At 38.7% G+C, this 11,642-nt stretch overlaps 1 protein-coding gene across 1 annotated transcript in view; it reads left to right on the forward strand.

Annotated features, from left to right (window-relative positions):
• The first annotated feature begins 7,730 nt into the window (after positions 1-7,730).
• LOC140999762 (vitamin D3 receptor A) overlaps positions 7,731-11,642 on the forward strand; it is a 41,641-nt gene continuing 37,729 nt past the window's right edge. Inside the window, exon 1 of the mRNA XM_073470288.1 lies at positions 7,731-7,786. The gene's annotated coding sequence lies outside the window, so the exon portion shown is untranslated. The remainder of the gene's footprint in view (positions 7,787-11,642) is intronic.

Genomic DNA, 11,642 nt, shown 5'->3' on the forward strand with positions numbered 1-11,642 from the left:
CATGCGTGTTCGGATATACATATGTATATGACTCCATTACTTATTGGATAGTTTCCCCCCTCAGCCCTTCCTCAATATCTTATCAGAACATGCTCTATTTAATGTTTGATTTCTATGGAGCTAAACATAGTGCTTGGCAAATTACCCACCAGCAGATTCTGTGTTCTTTAATGCTCATCATCACACAACACTCGCACTTCCTCACACGCAGGCACATGCATACCTTAATTTGACAGGGCCTCTACTAGAGGTCGACCTATTAATCGGTTTGGCTGATTAATTGGCGCTGATGGGACCTTTTTACAAACTATTGTTATCAGCTGAACATGGCTCTGAAAGTTGCCGATGCCACACTGTTGACATTACGTTACTTAATACTGTACTTACCAATGTGGTGTTCTCTATTTCAAATAATCCAGCCACGTAACTATCCATCCATTCGCACACTTTAGGAGCCTCCTTACTGTGGGAATATGCACAAACATGGTTTATAAGAGTGGGATTTAACAATGTAACGGGACGCACAACAGAAGTTATTCCGGCCAGTTCAGCTACAGAACAGCACATCGTCCATTGTGAATAGAACAGATTCCAACGATGTAATCCACTGAATCACACGTTTCCAGATCTTATGTCTTGATATCAAACAGACAGCTGCTGCTGAACTTTAAACTCAAATTAAAAACTGTGTCCTGCACATCTCTAAAGTTACTCTATTTTACTAACGTTACAAAGCCCGAGTTTCACTGTAAGTAATCACAGAGAGGGTGGGAGGGACTTGGGGGAGCGAGAGAGGGCCCATAATGTTCACTGCAGTAGTTCTAATAAAGTACCTGTCCAGCTTTCACCAACAAAAAAATCGGCTATCGGCTTTTTCCTTCTCCCAACTATCGTTATTATATCGGCCTTTAAAAATCTGCTATTAGTCAACCTCTGGCCTCTACATAGAAGCATTAACACACTTAAGTCAAACAGCTTAGACTATATCAAACAGCACCAAATCTAAATAGAGCTAAGGAATATATTAAACCATCCATCTTTGCTCACTATATCATGCCTTTCTTACCCTCAGGTGTTCATGAACTAAAGGTTCAGAACTCCTTTTTACTATACAAAAATGTGAAACTATTGGTTATCAGCCGCAAGAAGCAAGTAATTATGGGTTATCAGTATTGGCTGAAAAACATCCATATTGTGCATCCCTACTGCTCTTATCTGTAAGCTGAGGATACGGAGGTTGATAAAACGTTTTTACAGATATAAAACAAGCTGGCATCTCATCTTGGACTCGCACACTCATTTGCAATCTCAAATCACATCTGAGAAAGTCACATTAGTCTCATGTTATCCAGTTTATAGTCTTTGGATCAAGATGGTTACCTTAAACTCCTTCTTTTTATGCTTTTTGTCGGTTTCATTTTAAGATGGGAGATCTCTGCACTGCAGCTTTTAATTTTTTTTTTACTTGACCTTTAATTAGATGATGTTGTAGATGCTACATTTTCTGTGTCTGCCTCGCCAGCATGCACTAAGACAATAACATTGTAAAACATGTAAAACCAACAACTAAGTAATGCTAAATGCTAAGTTTTATTTCAGATGGATAAAAAATGTTAATAAATGTTTACACTGGACACCTCCTGTCTCTCTGTGTTGTGAGATAAAAAGTGTGGCTGGTTGATCCTCCTCTTCCTATGTATACGTGCATCAGTCTCTGTGTGTAGTGATCAGGTATCAAAGTGCTTATCTGTGATAGCTTGCTTGGATTAGAGGCATTAAAAATTGAGGCCTGTGTGGTGACACCTGTAGTGTTGTTGTGGGAAATCTGAAAGTGACACTTGAAACTTATTCAAACACAAAGCCACTGTCTTTCATTTCTGCAACAGTGTGTAGAAGCATCCTTGTAAGCATTGCCATACAATTAGTATGTCATTATGTATCCACCCTAGATACTGGCAGTTAAACTCCACTGAACTACATCATAAAAACTATATTCTGTGTCTTACACTCTCCAGTTTGTGTTACTGGACAGTTAATGTTCATATTAACATTTTATGTTGACGATGAAATTCTTATTCAACACATTTGTTTACATTTGTTGGCACAGCCAGCATATTGTTATTTATATTCAACGATTTTATCACAACATCTCAGAGTTGATGGTTCGCCCTCTTCGCCGTTCTTTGGAGAAATAATTTGTCCATTCTTTATCATTTACTACATGAGAATTTTGTCAGTGATGAAATAACTGGAAACAAATTGTGGCTAATGTTGGCGAAAAAATCAAGTCTGGTACCCCTGAATTCATAAAATTATGGGGAAGAGTGGCTGGATGTTACAACACTCGCTATTATCTAGAAAAAGCCAGGCTCTTCTTCTTCAGTAAGAGGCCCTTCTGCCTCAGTGAGTGCCAGGCCCTTCTCCTTCAGAGCTCCTCTCCCTTTAACAGCTTGCCAAGCCACATCAGGGAATGTGAAAGAGTCTGTTTTCAAGCACAGACTCAAGATCCATCACTTCAGTTTATTATATCTTAACCCCTGCCCTGACCCTGAACCATGTCCGTAATCACAATCACCTGGTTTTTATGGGGCGGCGCTCTCACATCTGATAGATTTCTGTCTATCCTGTGTTATCTATTTGTTTGTATTCTCGTTGAAGTGAGTTTGTTTTACTGTTGTAAAGCTTGCTGAGAGCACGCTGTTAAATACACTTCAAATTCCAGTGAAGTTTAAATGTGAACTTTGAGTGTGTGTGTTGTTGGTGGTGGGTGTATTGATTTACACCTGCATACTTGGCAGTCTAGACAAGCTGGGAGGAGTCCTCTGCACAATACTGTGGTGGAAGATAAACTGATACTTGGCTTAATGTTGCCATTATAACTATTATTACCTGCAGAACAAAGGTGCTGGCAACTGTACACTGGGCCGTCACCATGTCCACTGTGTCAAATCTCAGAATGACAGGAAACTGGAATCAGTATCAGGGAAAACATGGGAAGCATGCTATGCGTGATTTTCATGAGTTGTATGGATCTTTGGCTAGATTGTCTGTTAATACGCGTTTTTGACATAGCTCATAATCGTTTTATTCCACTTATGTGTATCTGTTTCTCCTCACTCCGCCACCTGCTCCCAGTAACACGTGGAAATAATACACAAAGGAATTCACCTTTCTGCCTTTAGAGAGGATGAAGGGAGCTATGGACTAGAGTTGCATACCGGGCGGGCTTATCCTGTACTTTTGGCTGTTAGTGGCTACACAAATGGCCTCCCCACACACAAAGCACAGCGCGCTAAGCTTTCAACTTAGGAAAGAACAGGGTTGTATTTCCCTCCAAAGTCCAAGTTAGGAATGGCAAGTTAAAGGATCCTTATCGAGTTAGTGCTAATACAAAATGGAATCTAAATTTTGAAAACAATGCTCAATAGAGATGCTATTTCTCCATTGATACTATTTAATTCAACCACAGAAAATGGTTTACCATCACATCATAGCATCATTTGGAAGATAAAATTTAACCCCCTGACAGTTTTTAATCACACATTCACGTCACCATGTTAAGTTAATATTGTTACTGGGAATATGTTAGCATCCTAACATTCTGATTTTTTAAGACAATTGTAGGGCGTCAAGCAAGTAGAATAATATAAAACAAGCCTGCAAAACATCTTTCCTGTGCCAGACAAGATGAACACACTCTGGAATAACAGTAGACAAGATGTTCATATTTTGTCATTATAGTTGATCCCGGTAATATGTTCTTGCTCTACATTGCTGCCACATTTCTAACAGCAAACATGTGTTTTAATTCAGTAAACTCACACAGGCAGACCTTCCACTATTTTGTTTTTAAAAGGAAATTAATAGCAAGAGATGCCCTCAGGAAGAGCTTTTTATGTGATGTGCGCTGTAGCCTCAAATATTTTATATACGCCACTCAAACCTCATCTAATGGAGAAATTTCCCAATAATAAAGGAAGGAAAGGAAAATATTTTCTGATGAGTCTGTTTGGAACACTAAAAACATTGTTGATTTGCCGGTAAAGTGAGAGAAAGTTCCCTCTAAGTGCTGTCTGCCCACATTAAGCACCCTATTTTTCAATGAGCTAATATGTTAGTTTTGGCCTGTTGCCTTTTTTTCACTTTGACATGGAGATTTTGGCAGAGGCAGAACTTTTTTTTAAATCTTTGTTTGAAACTGCAATGAAGTGATGAAATCACTGGGACTCAGCAATGTGGACTTTGCTGCAAGTTAAATCGGCAAATTAAGTTTGATTTTACAACATCGTAATGGTACAGCTGTGTAGGAAAAATGGTTGCTTTAAGTTCATGGCTCAATATGTTAAAAATACAGATGATTTCATATTCTTATATATGAGCACTTTAAAGGAAAAGGTATTGAAAAGTCGATAAATTAATAGCTGTTTAGATTGAGATTTTTAGGTGTCAGATTTTCTTATATAAAACTCATGCATGCTGTCTTACTGTCTCTTCAGAAGCCTCTTTAATGTATAGTATGTTAGATGTCCTAAAAAAGCAACACACTCAAGTTTCAACTGACTTCCCTGTAATGTCAGTTGTCATCATGTCAGCTTTTAGAATACTTCAGTCTTCCATTAACTGAATCACAAGCGTTATAAAAAGTGTATATTAATCTAATATACAGCGGTCAGTATACTTAAATGAAATATCAAAAAAACGCATATTGATAGTTTTGATAATCCTTTCTTGTAAATCATGATCCACAAGAAATATATGACAAACCATTAGCATCACTGCATATCCGGCATGAAATCATAACATAATTCGCTGTGGCAGGTCTTAGGCGAGCTGTCCAAATATTAACATTATATGGGAAACACTGCTGTTAGGCTGCTAAAGGCTCTGTCAGATAGGATGGTTGGACCTTGAAGACCACACGTTACTGATATGTTAAACTGTTCAGTCACTGAAGTGGTTAATTTAAGTCAACATGAGTAAATCAGGGAGTTGTTGAATTATTAAAAACCCTTTTCTTCGTAAGTAGAGCAAGATGCACTACTGCCGTCAAGTTGAAACTGTCATTGCCATCTGTCACACACAATATGTCCAGAGGTATAGCTCTGATTCTTTTCCTCCTCCATGTTCCCTTTTCAACATATCCTCATATTTAAACGATTGAATAAGTTGATTACCATTGTCACATGGTTAACATTGAAACGATCACAGTTTGGTTAGGTTTAGGCACCAAAACCTGTTCGTCAGGTTAAGGAAAAGATCAAATAAGTACGTTATTACTTAACTTGCGTACATAACTTTAGTTACATTATGCACGAGACATAAGTACGTTATGGCAGTTAGAATCAGTCATCATTGACTTGGTTTCATACGGGACATGAATAGTGGTCTCCTCGGTAAAAGTGTTGGTTTCTTTGACCCATCCATCTGGTCCAAACTCCTCCAAATGAGGATTCTGTCACTTTTTACTACACAACCTGACTTCTGCCTTTGCTCCCATCATAATGACAACAGCCACAAGGTCGCTGCTTAACAATCAACATGAATATGGCTCCTAATATGCTTCTTGCACAGACAACCTATACAGCTGTTTTTCTGTTGAGGATGGGCCCTTTCATCATCAGTATGTCTTAATTTGAAATGGCTAATCTTGTTATTGACTTCCTCAGGCTACTTGAGGCTTAGAAAATTCTTATACCTAAAGTTCACTGCCCTATTGCATTCCAATGTCATGTGGTTGCACCCTTAGCTTATAGGGCCAATTTTACTAACTTAAAGGTCACCAGACATGTTTATTCAGGTCATATGGCTCCAAAGGTGACTTCAGCTCAAGGGTGTCTAATACTATTTTGTTTCATGTTGGTATGCTATTGATATTGCTATTGTTTTCAGGTTATTGCTCAGTATAAGTACTTTAGTGGTAATGTGAGAGGTGTTGCATGTAGTCTCCATCAGCTCTACAAAAGCATTTAAGTATCCTTTAGCTCATTGTTTTGGTTTTAAAAAGCTTTTAAAATAACTTATTGTGCGCATTGTGACTAGCTAGTGAACATAGTTTAAAACTTAGCAGCTAAATAGCCTGATAATGACCTCAGTAGTAGGTAGCTCCCAAAACAGGAGAAGAGTGACAATAACACTTATTATAGATCTGTTAGGCAGCCAGAGACATGTCTTTAAATCAGTGCTAATATTGCTTTGCTGTGTGTGTAAATAGGCAAATGTTTGCTAACATGTTCATATCAACTCTATAAGGTGAAAATATCTTTGTGAAAATAAAAGCAGTTCATATTGCTTTAATTTATAAAGATGACTAATATTGAATTATTAGATCCTTACAAGGTCTTTATCTAAGTACAGAACAGTGCTTTGTTTAGCGAGGGACGTGTGAAAACTCATCAACAAAGACGGGACTGGGCTATTCAAAATACACATTTGAACTTGAATTTGGATTAGTAATACCATATAATAGCTCATGTTGGACTGTTTTCAAGTTGTTATATTTATCTTGAGTGTAGATTAAAACAAAAGATGAGTCTACTGGTTTATTACCTTTCCCGCTATAAACTGTCATTTACTCCTGGCTTCAATAAATGTGGTGTGGTGTTGCCAAGATGCAGCAGTTGTTAGCATATTTATCTCAAAAATGGCTGTAAAAACTGCTACATCAAAGAGCTCTGTCTGCATCCAAGCATCTGAATTGGACCATTTTGTTGATGCCCAACACATTGTTCTAATTTTGAATTCTTTGAAAATTAACTGAATTATGGGTTGTAAAACAGAGTTGCCAACATTCTTCTTGAACTTTTATGACCTTTTATCACACTCCCTTGATTTAATGACATCATAGTGGTACATTTACTGAGATAACTGCAAGTCAAAGTATAGGAGTGTTTGCCCAGAGGTTATTTTTGTCCGTTTCCCTCTCAGTTCAGGGAATCCTTCTTCTTTCTTTTGTTTTTGTTTTCCATGACCTCATTTCTGCCTGCTTTCACTCTCTCCTTGTTTCCTTTCCTCTGTCCCTCTTTCCTTCTTTTGTTCTTTTTTTAAATTTTTGAACCTCACTCACATTTCTCCTTCATCTGCTTATTTCTACTACTTTCACTTTTTTGTACATCCCTGCCTTTCAGATCATTCTATCTTTGTATTTTTTTTTTACATTTACATCTTCACATTCCCCCCATATTTTGCTCTTGACGCTCTGCATTGTTTGTCCCACTCTCGCCCCCTCCACTCCCTTCTCCGTCTCTCACCATTTCTCTCATTCCCTTCATTGAACCCTTTCCTCATGTCACTGATGGTTTGTACTATATTTGTGGAGTTTGCCCTCAACCTGCACACGCCAATCACCCGATTAACCATTAACTTAGATGTTTCACCTTGTTGGCCCTTTGCCCCCCCTCCTCGTCATCACTGACACAGCTACAGGCTGCATGTGTTTTTGCTGCATCAAATATGCAAGTTTCTTGTTGAAGAGAGAGGAAGAGAAATAAGAGGAAGTTATTGGTGTGGTGGGAGGAAACAGTCAAGGTGTACAGGAAGCGGCAAAGCGTGGGAGCGGAGGGAGTATCAATGAATGTCCGAATCACTGAAGCGGCTAAAGAGTTAAACTAGAGGAGGGAGGGCAGAGGAAGAGCCTGAAGTGGGATTTATACCTCTGCACCCTGCAGGGAGATTTTGTCTGGAGGAGTGTCGACTGTGAGCTACTGTGTTTGGCTGCTGGGAGGAAAATGGAGGAAGCTCTCTCATAGTAGTAAAAGATCAGTGGTAGCTGCCCATGCTGCTGGGTTTGGTAAGGTGTCATATTGTTTCCTTGTATCAGATATTATTTATTTTTGTCGGTTAATCTTAATCAATGTCAATGTTATTTTACATAAGGGAAGTGTTTTTATTTATTGTTTGGTAATGTTAAAATCAAGTGCACGCATATGTACACACAGCATATTATTTATTTTTAGAGGGACTTTAGGATGAAAGATGAAAAATATGCAGAATGGTGAAAATAAAGAGGTAATAATATCTAAAGAGAAAGTATTTTCTTCCGAATTTATTGTTGTTGTGTTTTTAATCATTGAGTCATAACATAAGTAACGTATGACTCATGACAGGATATGCCAGCAAATGATTTGGTGTACTTTTAATAGGCATGTTCTGTTATGATTACTCTGTTTTTGCAATTAAATCAGCATGCATCTTGAGGACAAGAACAGAATTCACCAAAACCAAACCAGACGAGAACTAAACCAGACAATCAAAACAGAAAAATAGAGATGGTTAGAAACTGACAAACAAACAGACAATAGTGGACTGCATGTCGGCTGTTTAAGTAGATTCTGTTATTGTCTAGTCCTTCTCCAATTCCCCCGTAATTTTCAAGTTGTATAACAGAGTAAAAGACGAAGTAAGCAGTTTCTAGACACACTTTCTGCTAACTTGACTAACTCAGCATACTGGTTCAATATTTGGTATTCTTGAGGGTTTTTGTGGAGTGGCCTATGAGTGGGTTAAGCAATCAATAGCCTGATAAGGAAGGCACTAATTTGAGAAAATACATGTTGGTATGCATTCAAGAACAGTGTAACATTCTCTTTGTAAACTGCATTTATACTCCTCATAGCAGCCATAACCAGAGCCAGGAGGGTTACAACAGAAAACAAAGTAGCCAGTGAGGTCCATGACCTGGTTTGTATTCGCTGTGCTTGTCAGAATTACTGTACTGGACCTCACTCAGTCACCATGTCACTAGGGCCTCTCTCAGTCCACAGGAGACTGACCTCCTTCCAAATCATTACCTGTTTAGACCTTGTCATTGTGTACACAGCAATGGAAATTCAAACAAAAGATCATTTTCAAATGGGAACTTTTGGCAGAGAAAACTGAATTGGAATAAATAAAACAACAAAATACATCTACATACAACTGATTTGACATTAGATAAAACCAAGAAAAGGAAAAGCCAAATCTGACAGTGCGTGGGCTAGAACTGGCACAACAGTCTGCTCTGCCTCCCAACTGAGCTACTGTAACACTCTGAGGAAAATAACCCCCTAAACATTGTTCTATTTGTTCCATTATGTGGATATTGCATAATGCTTTCTCTTGTTTCCTCAGGCCCAGATCAAACAGTAATATACAGCCTTCTCTGTATATTGTCAGTGTAATTAAAGTAATAGAGTGTAGTTAGAGTGATATTTATTTGTCTGTTTGGTCGTGGAAAGATGAATACACACATCTAGTTGCTTTTGCCGAGCTGGTTGTTGTACCACGCACACGGACACGTGTGCGCGCGCATACACACGCACACGCACACACACACACACACACACACACACACACACACACACACACACACACACACACACACACACACACACACAGACCACACAGAAACGCTCTGTCCTGACAGCTTCACTGGATGAATGCTCAGACAGCTTCTTCTCTTGCCTGAGTGAGGAGCAAGAAACAGGGAAATGGAGGCTTGTACAGATCTTTAGAGAAAACAACTAATAATTTATCCTAATGTTGACACTACATATTTAGCTTGGAGTCTGACTTTGAATCAGTCGGAGTGTGTGCTTAGGCCATATTTTATGTAATGAAAATGTTTCTCTGTGGAAGTGGTGGGTGGGCTTCTCAGCAAGAACAAGGTCATATTTGATGTTATTTTTGCTATATATATTTACCCAGAAACATAAAATTAATTAATTGAATGTGGAATGTTTTAATGCGTGTACAATTTGACTCATGTGGAATAGCTCAGAAACATTTTCACCTCTGTGGACATACACCAATCTGACATGTACCACTGGTGCTCTGTCTCCACCTCTGTCTGCTGTTCACCAGATCACAGTTTACATCAGCAGAGATCTGGCCTGAATTATAGCTCCTATTAATGTGTTATTTGTTTTCCTTGGCCCACTCCAGAGTGAAGGCCAAGGTATCTTCAAAACCTGCTGTTGTTTCTATGACAAAATCTAACAAAAACAAGTCAAATATTCAGCCTTCCTCAACTGGACAATTACTCCTCTGATGTCTTCTATTAAAACTATGGACATTTAGCATTTTTACTTTTGTAAACAGTGTAAAACATTATGCCAGATACTTCTACTAACCCTACAATTTTAGGAAATTATATATCCCTACATTGATGTACAATCCTGGGTTAGAGGAACAATGACACCCCACTTCAAATAGTGTTCATTGGGGTGTCATTGTGACATAAGAGCTCAGATCTGAATGAATGAAGCTTTGGTAGTGAACTTGTAACCAGTTTTTAATGTATTGTAGAAATGTTTCATCTTTACATTCAGGTCACACTAACAGCATTCATTGGTAACAACGGTAAAATGGCCCTTTAAGCACATCGAAAGCAGAATTTTCCTGGCATGCATCATTGTCAGCCTGTTTGTGTGTGGATGGATTCCTACTTTGACTCTGCATGATATGATGTCCAGTCAATTAGCTGGTGTCCTTTTGCCCTCAGTCACATATTCCAGGTCAGCAATTGACAAGAATGTATTGATCAGTGATGAGTGAGCCTCAGCTTAGCTGTGCATGCACACAGTCGTGTCAAGCTATGGATCTGGTTTGGAAATTTCACATTCAGCACAATTAGAGACGGTGTAAACATCCTGAAAGTATACACTACAAATAATATAAACAGTTTCAGCCTTCAGCTGTACAGTATTAGGTGAACTCTCCTGTGGTTGGACTTGTGCCTAGAACACTTCAGTATTTACACCTCACGTGCCTCTATGTGCTTTTAATTCTTACAAAACAAAATGAATCACACTTAGAAGATGAATGGGCTCGAAACATGTTGTCTGTCAGAGTGTACTCGGTACATTACAGCTTCAGGTCCTCAGCCACTACAATGAAGCTGTCAGGAACAGCACTGGGTGGATCACTTCACACCCTCAGGCGCAGCAAAGACTTTCTGCCAAACACTTCATTACAAAGAAACAGCTGTAAACAATGACAATTATTTCCTGACCGTCACACTTACAAAACTTTAAGTTGTGTGACATTTTAGCATGAGGGTGGCACTTGAAGAAAGCTCATGTGGCATGTAATGGAAAGAGTTGACCTTCATGATTTTGTTCCATCTGTCCACACTTGCTTTCCTCTTTATTTTTATACCTATATTTCTTTAAACATTTTAATCATTATCTTCCTTTCTACATTTCTGGTTCCCTTCTCCAGGTTTTTCTTTCCTTCTCCGCTCCCTCTCTCTCACTTTCTCCTTTCATTCCTCTCTTCCCGCCGTAATTTTTTTTCATTACTTCATTCCTTTCTTTACAAGCTCCTCTCTGTCTCTGCCTCTCTTCCTCTCGCTCCTCCCTCTCTGTCTCCTTGTCAGTCTGCCAACAGCCCGACGGCCTGTTCGTTTTCATCCTCTGCCTAGAAAACAAGGTCTAAAGTTCAAAGCTGCTGTTGTGGATTGGCGGCTGAAGAGGGAACACCGAAGGAGGCCAGCCCTGGGTCAAAACACATTTAAATCTCGTCTTAAATAGATGGAATTTTAATCTAATCAGACATTGCATTTCCATTTCGGTACATGTAATCACTTGTAAATTAGGTGAATAAAGTAGGGGGATTGATTACTCATAGTTTTTAACATTTCCATGCCAGAAAAGATCAAAATTACA

This window comes from Pagrus major, chromosome 7 (genome assembly GCF_040436345.1).
Source record: "Pagrus major chromosome 7, Pma_NU_1.0".
NCBI classification, from domain to species: domain Eukaryota; kingdom Metazoa; phylum Chordata; class Actinopteri; order Spariformes; family Sparidae; genus Pagrus; species Pagrus major.